This window comes from Podarcis muralis, chromosome Z (assembly GCF_964188315.1).
Source record: "Podarcis muralis chromosome Z, rPodMur119.hap1.1, whole genome shotgun sequence".
Lineage (NCBI taxonomy): Eukaryota > Metazoa > Chordata > Lepidosauria > Squamata > Lacertidae > Podarcis > Podarcis muralis.
The window spans coordinates 45,589,783-45,605,899 of NC_135673.1; the positions used below are offsets into that span (position 1 = coordinate 45,589,783).

At 44.5% G+C, this 16,117-nt stretch overlaps 1 protein-coding gene across 3 annotated transcripts in view; it reads left to right on the forward strand.

Moving 5' to 3' along the window:
• The window catches only part of FGF13 (fibroblast growth factor 13), a 233,385-nt gene that overhangs the window by 144,814 nt on the left and 72,454 nt on the right, over window positions 1-16,117 (forward strand). The window lies entirely within an intron of this gene.

The following is a 16,117-nucleotide window of genomic DNA, read 5'->3' on the forward strand; positions in this document are numbered from 1 at the left end:
GGCTTAATAGGCACAGGATGGGCAAGCTGGGATCATCGTGCCAGTTTCAAGGTCAAGTTAGAAATCCAAGGACTGGAGAACAAAATCCTGCTGTCCACTTGGAAACATTTGCAGCATTAATTGACTGAAATCTGCCATGAATTTTGATATATCCCCATGAGGGCAACAGCACGCAAAGAGAATCACTTTGGCACAAATTGTTTCTGTTCCGTTACTTCCCGTTCAGGCATCAACAGAGAGGGACTTTGGAAAATATATTATCATTAAACTCCACAGCAACAGTCGCTTTTAACTCAGGAAACCAGTGAATTGTCACAACAGCTTGATTGCAAAGGAGGAAGATAAGGCAGAGGAAAGACATAAAGTGGAGCGTTGTGAGTGCAGTAGAAGAACTAGAGATTTTGGTCAGGGATAAGGAGACTTCTGCCCTTGGGCAGATTATGGCCTCCAGGCATCTCTGGCTTTTGAGACTCCCCTTCACTTGTCCCCATGTCACAAGCTTGACTGATCTGGCTCCATGCCCTTCTAGGGCACTTTTGCCTGCCTGGAACATATCCTTGAACTACTAGAACTCGTGGACATCCAATGAAGCTGAATGTTAGTGGATTCAGGAAAGACAAAAGAAAGTCCTTCTTCATGCAGCACATAGATAAGGTGTGGAACTCAGTGATGGCCACAAACTTGGATGGTTTTAAAAGAGGATTGGACAAATTCACTGAGGGGAAGGCTGTTGATGGATACTAGCAGCCATAATGACCATGTTCTTCTTCCACCGTTGGAGGCATTATGCCTCTGAATACCAGTTGCTAGAAACCACAAGAGAGGATAATACTGCTTGCACTCAGGTTTTGCTTGTGGGCTTCACAAAGGGACCTCTGGTTGGCCACTGGGATAACAGGACACTGGGATAGATAAGCCAGTGATCTAATCCAGCAGGCTGTTCTTATGTTCTTAATTGTCACTTACAATTGGGGTTCCTCAGGGCTTGCAAGGTTCCTGGAACCCTGGCCTGCTAACTAGAGTTGTTGTTCGCACGGAGGAATCCTATGCACATACATTTGCACATAGCCAGTTGCTGTAAACCACAGGAGGGGAAAGTTCTCTTGTGCTTGGGTCCTGCTTGTGGGCTTCCCATCTGGGCATCATTTTGACCACTGTGAGAACTGGATGCTGGATAGCTCAGCTGGTTAGAGCATGGTGCTGATAATGCTAAGGTTGCAGCTTCAATCCCCATATGAGACAGCTGCATATTCTTGCATTGCAGGGGGTTGGATTAGCCTTGGTGTCCCTTCCAACTCCATGATTCCATGAACTCTATGACTAGGTGGGTCTTTGGCTTGATCCAGCAGAGCTCCTATATTCTTAGCTGTGATAATGCCTTTTGCTTGTTTGGATGGATGATAAAGAGATGTACACGTGTGTGTGTGTGTGTGTGTGTGTGTGTGTGTGTGTACAAACCTTTGTGGCTGGAATGTACAAAAGTAACAGTCCCAGCAATTGCTCTACCTACTCTGTTGCATCTGAACCCATCCACTACTGGCATACAATCCCATCCCCGAAGATTGCCCACCAAAAATGCATTCAAAGGGGAGGGAGAATCTCAGTGAGAAGCTCACGGCTGGGGTAGAAGGATTTTGTTGGAATGTACCTGGATTTTGAAGTGGTCAGGGTTTTGTTTTTGTTTTTTTGCAAGTGCCTTTTCTATCATTCTGCAGTAATTTCACTAGTGGCCTGGCACATTGCAGTCTTCTGTGATATCCAGGTTCTCATTAACACCTTGGGGAAGACGTTATGAGGTTAACTCCTTTCATTGCAGGGTGTGTGTGTGTGTGTGTGTGTGTGTGTGTGTGTGTGTGTGTGTTTCGGATCAGGAAGTGTTGACAGCTGCAAATGTTTTACTGGAAAACACACACACACACCTCTCTCCACCTCACAACCTGGAAGGTAAGCTGAAAACCCCTCACCCACTGAAATTCTACAGAAATCCTAAAGAAATCCTAAAGTGCTTAGAGAACGAGGCAGGAAAATGGAAGCCTATTACACAGGGAAGTTTTCTTTTTTTACAAACAATACGACAGGTTCCCACACGGCACTAAGTTAGATGCAACCTAGTTTGTCCTTTCCTCTGTTACAAAAGGGCTTGATTTATAGTACAGCATGGTAGATTTTAGTTTTACAAATGGTGCTGAATGAAGAGTGGAGCAGATAATGAGAAACAATTTAATATGATCCATGAAGAGGATTAATACGGGTACCTGGCTTGTGGCTGGGCGGTGAAGCTCAGCACTGATGAATGGGAGATAATCAGCTTAGGAGTAAGGAACTCTTGTAGAGGACTGAAGAGGGACTGGAAATGCTGCAGGAGCTGAGTAAGGGGGTGGGAACTGCAGGAGGCACTGGAGAAAGGGGGAAAGAGCAGCCATTGGGGGAATGAGCTACTGAACTGCCAGCAATAAGGTGTGAAGCAGTTTTTCCCCTTCTGGTGGCCTTCCATTTAAACCTACAGCCATGGTGCCTTTTTTTTTTTTTTAAGCCTACAGAACGACACATATGGCTGCATGCCATGTGGCACTTACATGATATGGGGGGCAGTATGTCTCCTTGTGCAGAATGGAAGATGGCAGGATCCCTGAGGAAGAGCTCTACAGGGAGCTGGCTTCAGGCACGAGACCTGTTGGCAGACCAACTCTGCATTACAAAGATGTCTGCAACACAGCATGAAGGGTAGCAACATCAACCCCACCATGTGGGAATCCCTTGCAGACGACCACAGCGCCTGGAGACAGACAGGCAGGTCATGCATCCACAACAGTGACTAGAGAAGGAATGACTACATGGTGCATTTACAGCAGCAGATCCGGACGCCTTCACCTGCTCCAGCTGCAACAAAACATGTCTCTCCTGTGTTAGTCTCTACAGCACACAGCAGGTGCTGTAACTCTCCAGTGCTTTGACTTCATCCCCAAAGGTGCACTCTTCCATTGCTTCCCAAGACAATTGGATGCCAACAACAGCAGAATGCACACAGCTGCTTTGCAACACAAATTGCACAATTATCTCATTAATCTGCAGGCCTGTCCCTCCTCCTAATGGAAGGTGGCTGAAGGCTAGGCAGCTGTTTTCAGTGGTGGCGGGCAATCTTTCAGCCAATTCCGATATAATCTTCCACATTCCAGATCCTTATAGGAGAGTATAGCAAGCGGTCACTTTAAAAGGAGATAAATTATGCAAGTCAATAGGTGTCTGAATAAAACCACCCCACTTTTGATCACATTCCCCCTTTCGAGAAAGGGGTTTTAAATGTCTCCTCTCCCAACAAACTGCATCCTACACTACTGCCCATCTTCAGCCAGCCTGTATCTGCATTGACCCACCATAGATTGTATTGGTCATACTAGGATGTGACAGAAATTTGGCAGTGGCTTTGATGTAGATAAGATTGTTCAGACAGAGAGGTGCAAAAACCTTCTTACAAAATAAAACCCCAGAGGTTGAAAATGACCTAAGTGAAATAAATATTAGTCCCTAAGGATGTGTGATTCATTTTAAAAGGTGTGACTATGTATTAATCAAAAACTAAGGAAATGAGAGTGCCTGATAATTAAAATTCTGTTGTTTCAGTAACTATCGGGTCCTTTCTCTTAGCTTGATTTTTATGTTAAAAGCAGCAGGAATTGGAACATTAAGTTCTACCAGGTATCATAGACATAATTATGTCTACAAGCCATTTCTGGGGGGGCAGAGAGAACCCTCTTGCCATAATAGTCTTTCCACTTGCACAATCCAAAATTGCCCCAAATGTGTGCAGCCATTTTTTTTAAAGCAAATATAATGCATGTTGTTCTGTCTTCTCATTGGTCGGACATGCTGATCTGTTAAAGCATGGCAGGGTGTCCTCTCAGCTGAGGACAGAATAATGCTGGCTGCTTTTGCCTGTGAGATTTGAGGTGCAAAGAGGAAGTGGCTCTCTGCTGAGAGAAAGCTTGGGAGGCTTGGGGGGGGCAAAAGTGGGGAAGGGAAGGGACACAGATTTGCATAAACTTGAATGTGTTAATTTGGATAAATATGGATCAATAGTCTGAAATAGTTAATGTAGTATCAATAGAAATACAATGCATCTCATGGTCATAGGAAATATTATGACAGGTGACTTTTGTATCTGCCCAGTACCTGCCTCCCAGGTACTACTACTACTACTACTACTACTACTACTACTACTACTACTAAATTTTTATTTATATCCCACCCTCCCCAGCCAAAGCTGGGCTCCGAGCGGCTAACAACAGTAAAAATAGCACAGTTTACATAAAATCACAGTCAATTAATTGAAATACATTCTAAAATCAATTCAGAATCAAGTTAATGGCAACCATTGGGCTAGAGTTCATGAGGATTACAGAAGGAGAGAGGAGGCCAGACTGTGCCTTTGCCAAAGGCCTGGCGGAACAGCTCCGCCTTGCAGGCCCTGCGGAAAGATGTCAAGTCCCGCAGGGCCCTAGTCTCTTGTGACAGAATGTTCCACCAGAGCGGGGCAACGGCCGAAAAAGCCCTGGCTCAGGTTGAGGTTTCCCTGTGGCCCGGGATCTCCAAGATGTTTTTATTTGAAGACCGTAAGGTCCTCCATGGGACATACTAACTGTTGATGGGCACTTCTTAAGGCTTGAGCAGGAGCCCTGGTCCAGAGCAGTCTTCCCCAAGCTGGTGCCCTCCATGGGTTGTTGGATACAGCTCCCATAATTCCTTATTATTCACCATGATGTCTGGGGGTCATGGGAGTTGTACTCCAACAACCCACAGAGAGCACCAGCTTGGGAGAGACTGGTTTAGATTAACAATCTCTCTGATTTCACTCTCTGCTCACCCTGCCTTGCAAAATAATAATAATAATAATAATAATAATAATAATAATAATAATAATAATAATAATAATAATAAAAGGTACAATAATATCTTACCAAGACTCACAATTTCATTGTATGTTGGTGATACCATCCTGCCTTACAAGGATAGTGTTACAATTTCTGGGATAATGTAGGGCAATGCAAAGCATTTTGCAGACACATTCTGCTTTATAAAATGCAGAGTAACATTGCTAGGGACATAGGAGGCTGAGTCAGACCCTTCATCCATCTAGCTCAGCATTGTCCACTATAACTGGTAGCAGCTCTACAAGTTGCTGAACGAGGGATGTTCTCAGCAGAGCAATACATGGAGATGCCAGGGACTGAACCTGGGGGCTTCTGCCACTGAGCTAGGGCCCAGATAGAGAAAGCAGAATAGGGTCAAAGCACAGGGTCAAAGCACAGATAAGAGCAATGCAAATGGCTGGTGGTACGAGGCGCTCCCAGGTAACTTTTCCCTTCCCTCTTTGGGGAGAACAATTGATTCTTCTTTTTTAGAAATAAATGCAACCAAGAGGGAAGTTTTAACAGCCTTGGTGTTTGCCCACCTATCCTGCTTCTGTTTGTAATGCAAGAATATGAAGGAGCTGTGAGATTATCTGTTAGACTTACAGGCTCGAAGATTTGAATTGCAAAATGTATTTTTTTTAACAACAACAAAAAACACACACACACCAAGGACTTTAAAAATAGCTTGCAGACAGAATCAAACTGACAGTACCGGGGGGGGGGGGGGAGATAGAGAGAACAAAAAATGAGGACGCTCTTGCATGACGTGTCATGGCAATGGTGTCATCTTCTTTTGAACCTCTCCCCACCCCTGGATGTTCCAAAACTGAAATGTGTATTTTGTTAAAAAATAAATGAAGGGGAAAGCAGTGTGAACTACAGAACAAAAAATCTGGTACTCTGAGGGAAATTTGTTTGTTGGACATTGTAGTATCATTCATTTTCTCACTGCAAACAAAAAAGTGTGTGTGTGTGGGGGGGGGGTTTAAGAAGAGAACTACTGTGCTGGATTACACCAGATCCAGAACCCATCACTCCTCAAGGTCGGGATAGGGGAGAAGGTCAGTTTGGTTTACGTTTTAATGTGAACCTCCATACTTTACATGTTCTTAAATGGTAGAAGAAATAACATTTTTGTGCAGTACACAGGTTAGCTATGTAACTCAGTTCTACAGGGGACATTAAAGGATAGCTTTGAAAGACGATTATTAGACAATTTTTATGGAAGACAAGGTTATTGATGGCTGCTAGTCATGATGGTTATGTTCTTCCTCTGCTGACAGACACATTATGCCCCTGAAGAGCAGTTGCTGGAAACTGCGGGAACAACAACAACAACAACAACAACAACAACAACAACAACAACAACAACAACAACAACAACAACATTTATACCCCACCCCTGGTTTCCCCAGCCACTCTGGGCGGCTTCCAACAAAATATTAAAATACAATAATTAATCAAATATTAAAAGTTCCCCTAAACAGGGCTGCCTTCAGATGTCTTCTAAAAGTCAGATGGTTGTTTATTTCCTTGACATCTGATGGGAGGGCATTCCACAGGGCAGGTGCCACTACCAAGAAGGCCCTCCGCCTGGTTCTCACAGGGAGGGAACTACCAGAAGGCCCTCGGAGCTGGACCTCAGTGTCCGGGCAGAACAATGAGGGGAGGAGAAGGTAGAATACCTTCAGGAAGGTAGAATGCTCTTGTGCTTGGATCCTGCTTGTGGGTTTCCCACAGGCATCTGGCTGGCTAAGAACAGGATGCTGGACGATGGGTCTTTGACCAGATCTAGCAGGCTCCTCTTATGTTTTTATGTTCATGCACAAACTGAAATCCTTTAAAATGAGGATATCTTTGAATTTTGTGATGGGGTTCACCACCGCCACCCAAAAGTGTAGAAAGCCACATATTTGGGGACATGGTGCATACCATTGGATTTTGTGGCATCTCTGAGCAGGACAAGATTCCAGGGGTTTCAGATGCTTACCCAGGGTTCATGTTTCCTTTTGAATGAGTGACAGCAGAGACTCTGGTGACTTTTTGATATATGGTTTATCATCTATCTATCTATCTATCTATCTATCTATCTATCTATCTATCTAGCCTGAGCCTATGGTGGGGGCATTCACAGCATTAACACTCCAAGAGGGTCTTGCTTCCCCTATAGCCACAGCCTGGGATTGCAACAGAAATCAGGCATGTCTCTGAGTCCCTGGCTTCCCATCCTGCAGCTTTGCTTCCAGCTTCTAGCTCACACAATTCAACTCTCAACTCTGCCTTTGTCTTTCTAACTAACTGCAAGCGTGTTGAGGGAGGGAGCCCCACCCGTTTGCCATCTGGCACAGAGCCACTTCCTTTGTTACCTTAAAGACCTGCATTTAGAGGGTTGTTATCAAGAAGCATGTGTGGCTATTCCAACAATTTGAATCTTTCCTTAGATTTTTCACCCTTGCTGGATGCAAGAATTAGAAGGGACTAAGGCATCCAGACTATTTCTCCTCCACCACCACCTCATACTAATATATGAGGCAAAACCAATTTCAGAAATACATGGTATTTGGGGAAATCACTTGCCAAAAGTGATCGCATACAAAAATATGCAGATTCAGAGAGATTCTCTGTAACATGCTAAGAAATTATCAGGAGCTTAATGAAATAAACATATGTGGAAATATGGCAAACTGAAGACTGGAGCAATGAGAAACTGAGAGAAACAAAATTGGACAGGTGTGTCCGTCCGTATGTCTAGGCAATTGGCTCCTGATGCTAATTTTGGTATGACCTGGTGAAAGCACAAGTGGAGATATCTCCAGAAGGCAGGGAACAAAAGAATTGAAAATGTCTGCTTTTGCTGTAGGAGAATGGATGTTTGTGCATGCATGGCTGTGTGTGGTGTGTCTCACATCTGATGATCTGAAGGCCTAAGACCCAAAATGGTCTCCAGGAATATCATTTTGCCTGAGGTAAAGTCAAGAGGTTGTTCCTCCCGCATAAACCACCCCAGCTGCCAGTCTGCATTAGCAACAGCTAGAAATCTGTGATGTTATTTATATAATATGTAAGTGTGTGTGTGTGTGTGTGTGTGTGTGTGTGTGTGTGTGTAAGAGAGATAGATAGATATGCATATGTTACAGGAAGACAAGATACAGGCTGGCATGGTGATGTTTTCATTCCTCACATCTGTGCTTGGTCTCTCTCTCTGATGTCTGTGCAAGTCCAACATGCCCTGAGATAGTCCTTCAGGCTAATCTGTCATCTTTCCCTTGACAACTGTTAAACAAGAATTTATCAACATGATGCAGAGATACTCCCCCTCTTCCCCCCCCCCTGGCCTGTTTGAGGGCAGGGAGGGAATAGACCATGTATCCACTGAAGCTCTTAAAGGGCACAGATGCAAACAAGCTAAAATCTGGCTCTGTGAGCCCAAAACAGATGTGCTGGGTCTTTTATAAATCATTTCTGCATTCAGGAAACACTAATGAAGGATTGCTTGTGTTGCTGTCATATTGACACTGGCTTGTATCCAAAGCTGTTTCTACTTGGAGCAAACCTATTGAAATAAATAGACATGACTTAATTATCTCCATTCATTTCAGTGGGTCTACTCTGACTAGAACCAACCCACAGCTATTTTGGCGGAAGTTGCTTGCATCAGAGAAGACTATCCATTGGACAGAGTAATAATAATGATAATTTTATTATTATTTATTCATTATTATTATTTATACGCTGCCGATCTGGCTGAGTTGCTGCAGCCATTCTAAGTAGTTTCCAACAAACATAATAAAATGTCAAACTTTTTTTTTTAAAAAAAAAGTCCTGATACAAGGCTGCCTTCAGATGTCCTCTAAATGTTGTGTACTCCTTTATCTCCTTGATGTCTGATGGGAGGGTGTTCCACAGGCTGGGCACCACTACCAATAAGGCCCCCTGCCTGGTTCCCTGTAACTTGACTTCTCCCAGTGAGGGAATTGCCAGAAGGCCCTCAGAGGTGGACCAGTAGGGCTGAGGAACCTTATTTCCTTGGGAGCAAACCTTCAGGGGAGGGAGAGACAAAAATGAGCAGAGCAGTAAATGTAAATTCTGCTTTTGCACAGTAGGTTAGTTTCCACACACACATCCCTTAGTCCTCTTTCCAGACTAGCAAAGAGCATTATCAGAGTTTAAGGACACTTTCAGCCAGGCAGAAAACTCAAAGAGCCACTTGGGAGGGAGAATGGAATGGTGTATACAGGAAAAGGGCATGGCTAGCTGAATAGAACCCTGAGCAGGAGCACATCACTGTTTCGTTTATTCTGTTTTTGCGAAATCAATTCTATATACTGTGCTTTTATATTTTAATTTTGTTCTGTGAGCTGCCCAGAGACCTCTGGGTAGAGGGCGTCATGTAAATTCAATAAAAATAAAAATAAATTATACTTCAAGTTGTGAGGGAGTTTAGGGCACTAGAACCCTGCTTTTTTTGACCACTGGAAATGCCTCTTTTAGCAAGACCTCAGGTTTCACAACACAATCTTCTAAGCCTGTATCTGACACTAGGAGTTTGCTTTTAATTTTCTGAGGAAAGCCAATGTTTTTAGGAAGCTGGAATTTCTGGTGAGTGCACATGGGACTTGGTTGGAGTCAGCCTACCAAGCCTACATGGGTGGCGCTGTGGTCTAAACCACTGAGCCTCTTGGGCTTGCCAATCAGAAGGTCGGCAATTCAAATCCCTGCGACAGAGTGAGCTCCCGTTGCTCTGTCCCAGCTCCTGCCAACTTAGCAGAAAGCATGCCAATGCAAGTAGATAAATAGGTACTGCTCTGGCATTTCCATGCGCTCTGGCTTCCGTCACGGTGATCCATTGCACCAGAAGTGGTTTAGTCCTGCTGGCCACATGACCCAGAAAGCTGTCTGTGGACAATTGTTGGCTCCCTTGGCCTGAAAGCAAGATGAGCACCACAACCCCATAGTCGCCTTTGACTGGGCTTAACTGTCCAGGGGTCCTTTACCTTTTACCCTGCCAATCTCTTGTGAGAGGTTTCTTTCCTGTATTATTATCTCCTGCCCCATCCTTTTCCTCCAGCAGGGAAGTAAACTTGGCTCCCAGTGTAGCAAATTATGTAAATGTTTGCATTTGTTCTCTGCAGGATCTACAAATGGCTACACTGTAGACAAAATGCTGGTGTTGAAGATAAGCACAGGAATAATCTTAGGAGGTGCTTGAATAAGAGTAGATCCAAAGAAATTTTGCAGTGGGGTTCTGTAATGTGTCCTGCCCCCCCCCTTCAGTGGCTTTATAGTGAGAGAACACAGGTGACAAGGAAATGCATCAGGGAGATGTGATGTGTTGATGTCACATAGCTCATGGCAGGGGTTATTTATGAGTCAGCCCTTCTTTCTGTTTGAAGGGTTTTTGAAGGAAAAAATATGGAAGGGAATCAAGGCAGAAAACAGTAGATCAAAGGTTTGTCATTTGTCAGAGGTGCCAATATACTCTAATCAAATCAAGTTTTGGTGTTTACCAAATTGGGACGCATTGCAAAAAATGTAAAATCAAAGGGCCTTGAAATAAAACAACACTAGGAGCAAAATTCTTTCCTTCAAGAGAGAATTTGCAACATACATCAGTGCAAGTGGACAGTCCACTATGCTTACCTCTCCAAATCATGGGAACAGCCAGGTGTCATAGTGTAAAAGGAGGCTGAAAGCATTCGAGATGTGCTTAGTTCTCATTGACAAGGTCAACTTGTGCTGGGGCTTCAAACTGCTCACGTGGCTGAATGCTCAACCACAAGCATTTCCAAAACAGAAGAAAAGCTAGAATGCTTTTGTTTGCCATGCGCTTTTCCAGTGTGGCTATGCAGAGGATATTATCCCTCCTATTTCCTATGCGCAGACTAGGTGTGCCAGTGCTTACAAAGCCAATAAAGGCACCTCCATGTGCTAAAGGGAAGATTGGAGGAGTTCCAAGTCTGCAGAAGTACCAAAAAATAGAAGAAGAAAACTGGGGAAGAACCCCTCTCCTTAAAAAAAAGCAGCCCAGTGGGTAGTGATCTCCGTAGGCAATTAGATGAAGGTGGGTTGGGGCTGCTGATTCTTTTAGATTTGTCAGCAGCCTTTGACATGGTCAATCATGATCTTCTGGACCACCGCCTTGCTGACGTGGGGTACAGGGCATAGCCCATAAATGGCTGTGCTCTTTTATCTCTGGTCGGGGACAGAGGTCGCACTAGGGAGGGAGATGTCATTGCGCCACTCCTTGGTGTGTGGAGTGCCGCAGGGCGCAATCCTCTCCCCAATGCTTTTTAACATCCTTATGCGCCCCCTTGCCCAGATTGTCCAGAGCGTTGGGCTGGGTTGTCAATAATATGCTGATGACACTCAGCTCTATCCGCTGATGGATGGCCATACTGACTTGATCCTGGACACACTGACCAGATGTTTGGAAGCTGTGGCTGGATGGTTTCATGGGAGCTGATTGAAACTAAATCCTTCGAAGACAGAGGTCCTCTGGCTGGGTCGAGATGGTATGGGGATGAGGGACCAACTCCCTTCTCTTGCAGGGGCCCAATTAGTGCCATTGCCTTCCGTTAAGAGTTTGGGTGTAATCCTTGACGCCTCCCTTTCCATGGGGGCACAGGTTACAGCAACAGCCAAGGTGACATTTTTCCACCTTCACCTCATCAACCAATTGGTCCCTTACTTTTCCCGCCCTGACCTGGCCACAGTGATCCATGTGACGATCACCTCCAGGCTTGACTACTGTAATTCGCTCTATGCTGGGCGAATATTCACCCAGTGCTTTTCCAGCTGCACTGGCTCCCGGTGGAGTACAGGGTCAGATTTAAGGTGCTGGTTTTGACCTTTAAAGCCCTTCACAACCTAGGACCCTCCTACCTATGGGACCGCCTCTCCTGGTATGCCCCACGGAGGACCTTAAGGTCCATAAATAGCAACACCCTAGAGGTCCCGGGCCCTAAGAAAGTCAGATTAGCCTCAACCAGAGCCAGGGCTTTTTCAACACTGGCTCCAGCCTGGTGGAACGCTCTGTTTCATGAGACCTGGGCCCTGCAGGATCTGATTTCTTCCCGCAGGGCCTGAGTCAATTTGATTCCCTCCCCCCTCTTTCTTTTTCCTCTCTCCTCCTGTGAGGAGGCTGCATTTTAATTGTTTTAACGTTGTATTTTAATCTTGTTTTTAAGTTGTATTCATTCAACTCATTTTTATTATTGGTTGTTAGCCGCCCTGAGCCTGGCCTTGGCTGGGAAGGGCGGGGAATAAATATATTATTATTATTATTATTATTATTATTATTATTATTATTATTATTATTATTAGTGTGTGTGCTTGGTAGCCATAAATCCCTCAGTGAGACCAAATTCACACTGTACATTTAAGGCATGAGATGGGATTGCTCAGTTGATAGAGCATGAGACTTTTAATCTCGACACAGTGATATCCCTTTAAACAGCCATGACTACCCCAAAGAGTCCTGGGAGCTGTAGTTTTTTAAGGGTGCTAATACTTGTTAGGAGGCCACTATTCCTCTCCCAGAGCCACATTTCCCAGAGTTCCTATTATTATTATTACTACTACTACTACTACTACAACAACAACTGTTATTAATTAACTGATTTATTAAACAATTGTATACCCTGCACTTTCCAAATGAGCCCAGGACAGCAAATATATCATGCTAATACAATTAAAGCTTTTTAAAAAATGGTTTTGAACAGCCTTCTTTTTTCTTTTCTTTTCTTTAAAAAAAAAAACACTTTAAAACTTCTAAAAGCAATCAGATATGTGCATATTTTGGGGAGGGTGCTGGAGTGTTGCAGTGAAAAATTCAGAATTTTGTCAGAGAACTGGGCTTTGGTTCAGTTCAGAAGCAGCAAATTAGGCCAAACCACATTTGCTACATAGGACTTCAAAGCACTACATCATGCCTGGATTATTCTCCAAAATGTTTCATCCCCAGACCTTTTAAAACATGGACCGAAAGAGCATTTGCTTCTCCGCGCACTGACGCCTGCCTCCCTGTCATGTAAATGCCTCCCCATTCATAGCCCGAAAAGTTGTTGCTTAGCAGCTGAGACTTTTTTCTCTCTTTTTTTGACGTACTGTAGGGATTCAAAGCCAAAGCGCAGAAGGGGGAACGGAAGCTTTGTCTGTCATTTTGATAAATCGTATTGGTAACGCTCATGCAAAGGATTTGACAGATTGGCTGGAAGGAGCAGTCTGGGGACATACGGTCGCCTGTGAAATCTAATTCTGAATGATGTGGTGTCGAGATGCAAAGAAGGCATGATGGAGCGTGAAGCTGTCGCTCCTTATAACTCTGCTCGTCCCTGCCCCTTTATTGACTGAAAAGGGTGTTGTCAATGCCTATGGAGGAAGAATCAGCTTTCTCAGTGTCTCTGCGAGCCTGTTATCGATTTGTCCTTTCTCATTAAAGCAGGCAATTCTTCCTTCTTGGGGAAATAAGTTCATTGTCAATGATTCATGTTACATCGCTGGCTTTGTACCACCTAGGCTTCTTCCTCAGCTTAGCAGCACTGACACCTCCCCTCCTTACATTTCTGCCTGTTGATCGTAACCCTTCTAAAAAGGGGGGGGGGGGACTCCTTGCGACCCGTCTTGACAATCTGAGACGAGTCTGCAAGAGGAACCACCTGAGCCCATATAGACCTGCCTGAATGGTTTGGTTGGCTTCAAAAGTCCTCATCTCAAACACACTTCATTGGTTCAATTAGAGGGTGGAGAAGCTGAAACAAATAAATTTCAAGTTTCAAAGGAAGAAATTCTTAAACACCTCTGTTCCCTATCCCCCACTATCCATTCTGATTCTTGTTGGCATCCGTCTGTCTCAGGAGACAATGGAGGAATGCACTTTGTGGAGTGAGGTCAAACTGTTGCAAGGTTGCAGCGCCTGCTGTGGCTATAGAAATCAATGTGGTAGAGACATGTTTTGTTGCAGCTGGGACAGATGAAAGTGTCTGGTTGTGCTGCTGCAAATGCACCATTTCTTCTCTCTGTGCTCCTCCCAGTGGTCACTGCTACAGATACACAAGCTGACTATCTGTCTCCAGGCATTGTGGTTATCTGCAAGGGATTCCCACAAGGCAGGATTGATGTTGCCAGCCTTCATGTCACATTGGCAGACACAGAGTTGGTCTGCGAATGGGCCTGGTGCCTGAAGACAGCTGCCCATAGAGCATGTCCTTGGGGAACCCACCATCCTCCATTCCATGGACACGAACAAGCCAGTGTAGATAACACTGAGACAGGAGTGTGAACACACTGGGAAAGTGGGCTTGGGGGAGCACATCTTTGTTTGAAATTCTGTCTTGCAATGTGATACCCAAAATTGTCTTGATGCTGCTTTATATACACCTTCTATAGGATGATGCTCATTTACTTAAATTCATTTACTTTACATTGTATTCAATGACTTGCCTTCTATTTATTTCACAGCCTGGAAAGGGCTGGCTCTCTTAGTTAATGGCATACAAGTAAAAAATCATTGTCCCACTATCAGTGACCATCCATTCCAAAATAGGTGCCAGCAGCTGTGGCATGAAGGACAGGTCAGTGCTCTTCTGATACTGAAAGAGCTCTCACAGAGAATAGGGCCAATGTTTATTCTCTGCTGCCCCCAAAAGGCCAGACTAAATCCCATAGGCTTTAGTTACAAGGGGGGGGGTGGTTTGGGCTGAACATTAGGGGGAAATGGTAAGAGCCATTCAACAAGAGACCCAATGGCCTTAGTGGGCCCTTTCTAGCCAGAGATCCTGAAGCAGAGACTGGTGCACACATCTGTTGAGGATGCCCTACCTCTGAATTTCATGCACTGAGTGGACATGGGTGGCAAGTTTGACGAGATGACCCCCATGACATCTTCAAGCTCACCGATTTCAGGGGAGCTCATGCCAGCCATTCTGGCCCCAAAGGATGGTCAAGGTTCATGCTGTAACCTGTACACCATAATGCTATGCAAATTGCCACCCTCCGTGTCCTGCTGATAGACTGGATTAAAAAAGCAGGTTGAAATTGGCTGCTACTTACGCCTGACAGATTCCCTGTATTCAAGAAGTCGAATGGACTGTGGCATACAAATCTCCCCCTGCCCAATCTCCCCCCGTCCTCCCTGTTTGTTCTAAATGCTACATTTCTGCAGTGCTTTACGATATGCAACTTTCTCTCCCTCTCTCTCTCTCTTGATGAAGTATCTCTTTGTATGTAAAGCACAGCAGGGGGCTGGCAATATGACTCTCTTCTTATTATGAGTCATCTTTTAACACTTCGGGTCCCTCCCCCCGTTTATGTCCCAGAGAAACTGCTGGTGGCAGCTGAAGAGCGGGTCCTTTTAATTGCGTTTAGCTCTTTGAGCTTTGCTGATCTTAACATCGCTATCAACCTCGCCTGGCATTCTTCATCTTGGTCCCCCACCCACCCTCCACACAGCGCAATTAGCATCATTAACTGTGACAGAAGCAATAGAGGAGTTCATCTAAAGCGGTATTCAGTGAAGAATTGAGGCCAGTGTCATTTAGATGTTATGGCTCGTAGTTAGCCCATAGCTTGTCAAGCTGAATTCCCCATGGGATGCTCACATTTCTGTGTTTCCTGTAGTTTTAATTGCAGCAAGAGAATGAAAACAACGTGTGTTGTGCGTCACACAGGGAAGGAAAGCACATGGCAAAAAGCAGAAGAGAACATGAGAGGCTGTCCAACCTCAACTGGTGTTTGCTCCTGGGCCCCTTGTCAGGGTGGCTTCTAGTTGAGAAGTCAGGCATGCCTTCTGTTGGTGAAGAGCTCTGCTGATGTGCTGTTAAGAGTAGGGATGGATGAATCTGTCCATTTTGATTTCTCTCCATTTCTCATCCTTCCAGTCTTTGTTTCAGTTCTCCACATTTCTGCAGCAATTTCTCTGGCACTTTTGAGTCATGTACATATTTTTGATGCAACTTTCCACAGTGTAATGCATTTTAATGTCATTGTAATTAATATGTTCATGTCTACTCACACTTTCTCCCACTGTGCACTTTTGTACATGGCTGACTAGAGAACTGCATTGCAAAATTCACAGATGTGTGAATTTCTGAGGATCATCTCGTTTAGGTTTGTGCATTGGTATGAAACTGTGAACTAGGTAGTTTCTCATTAAAATTCAAACAAAGTTGCATTTCCACCACATTCTGATGTTAAAGTGTACAGTAGAA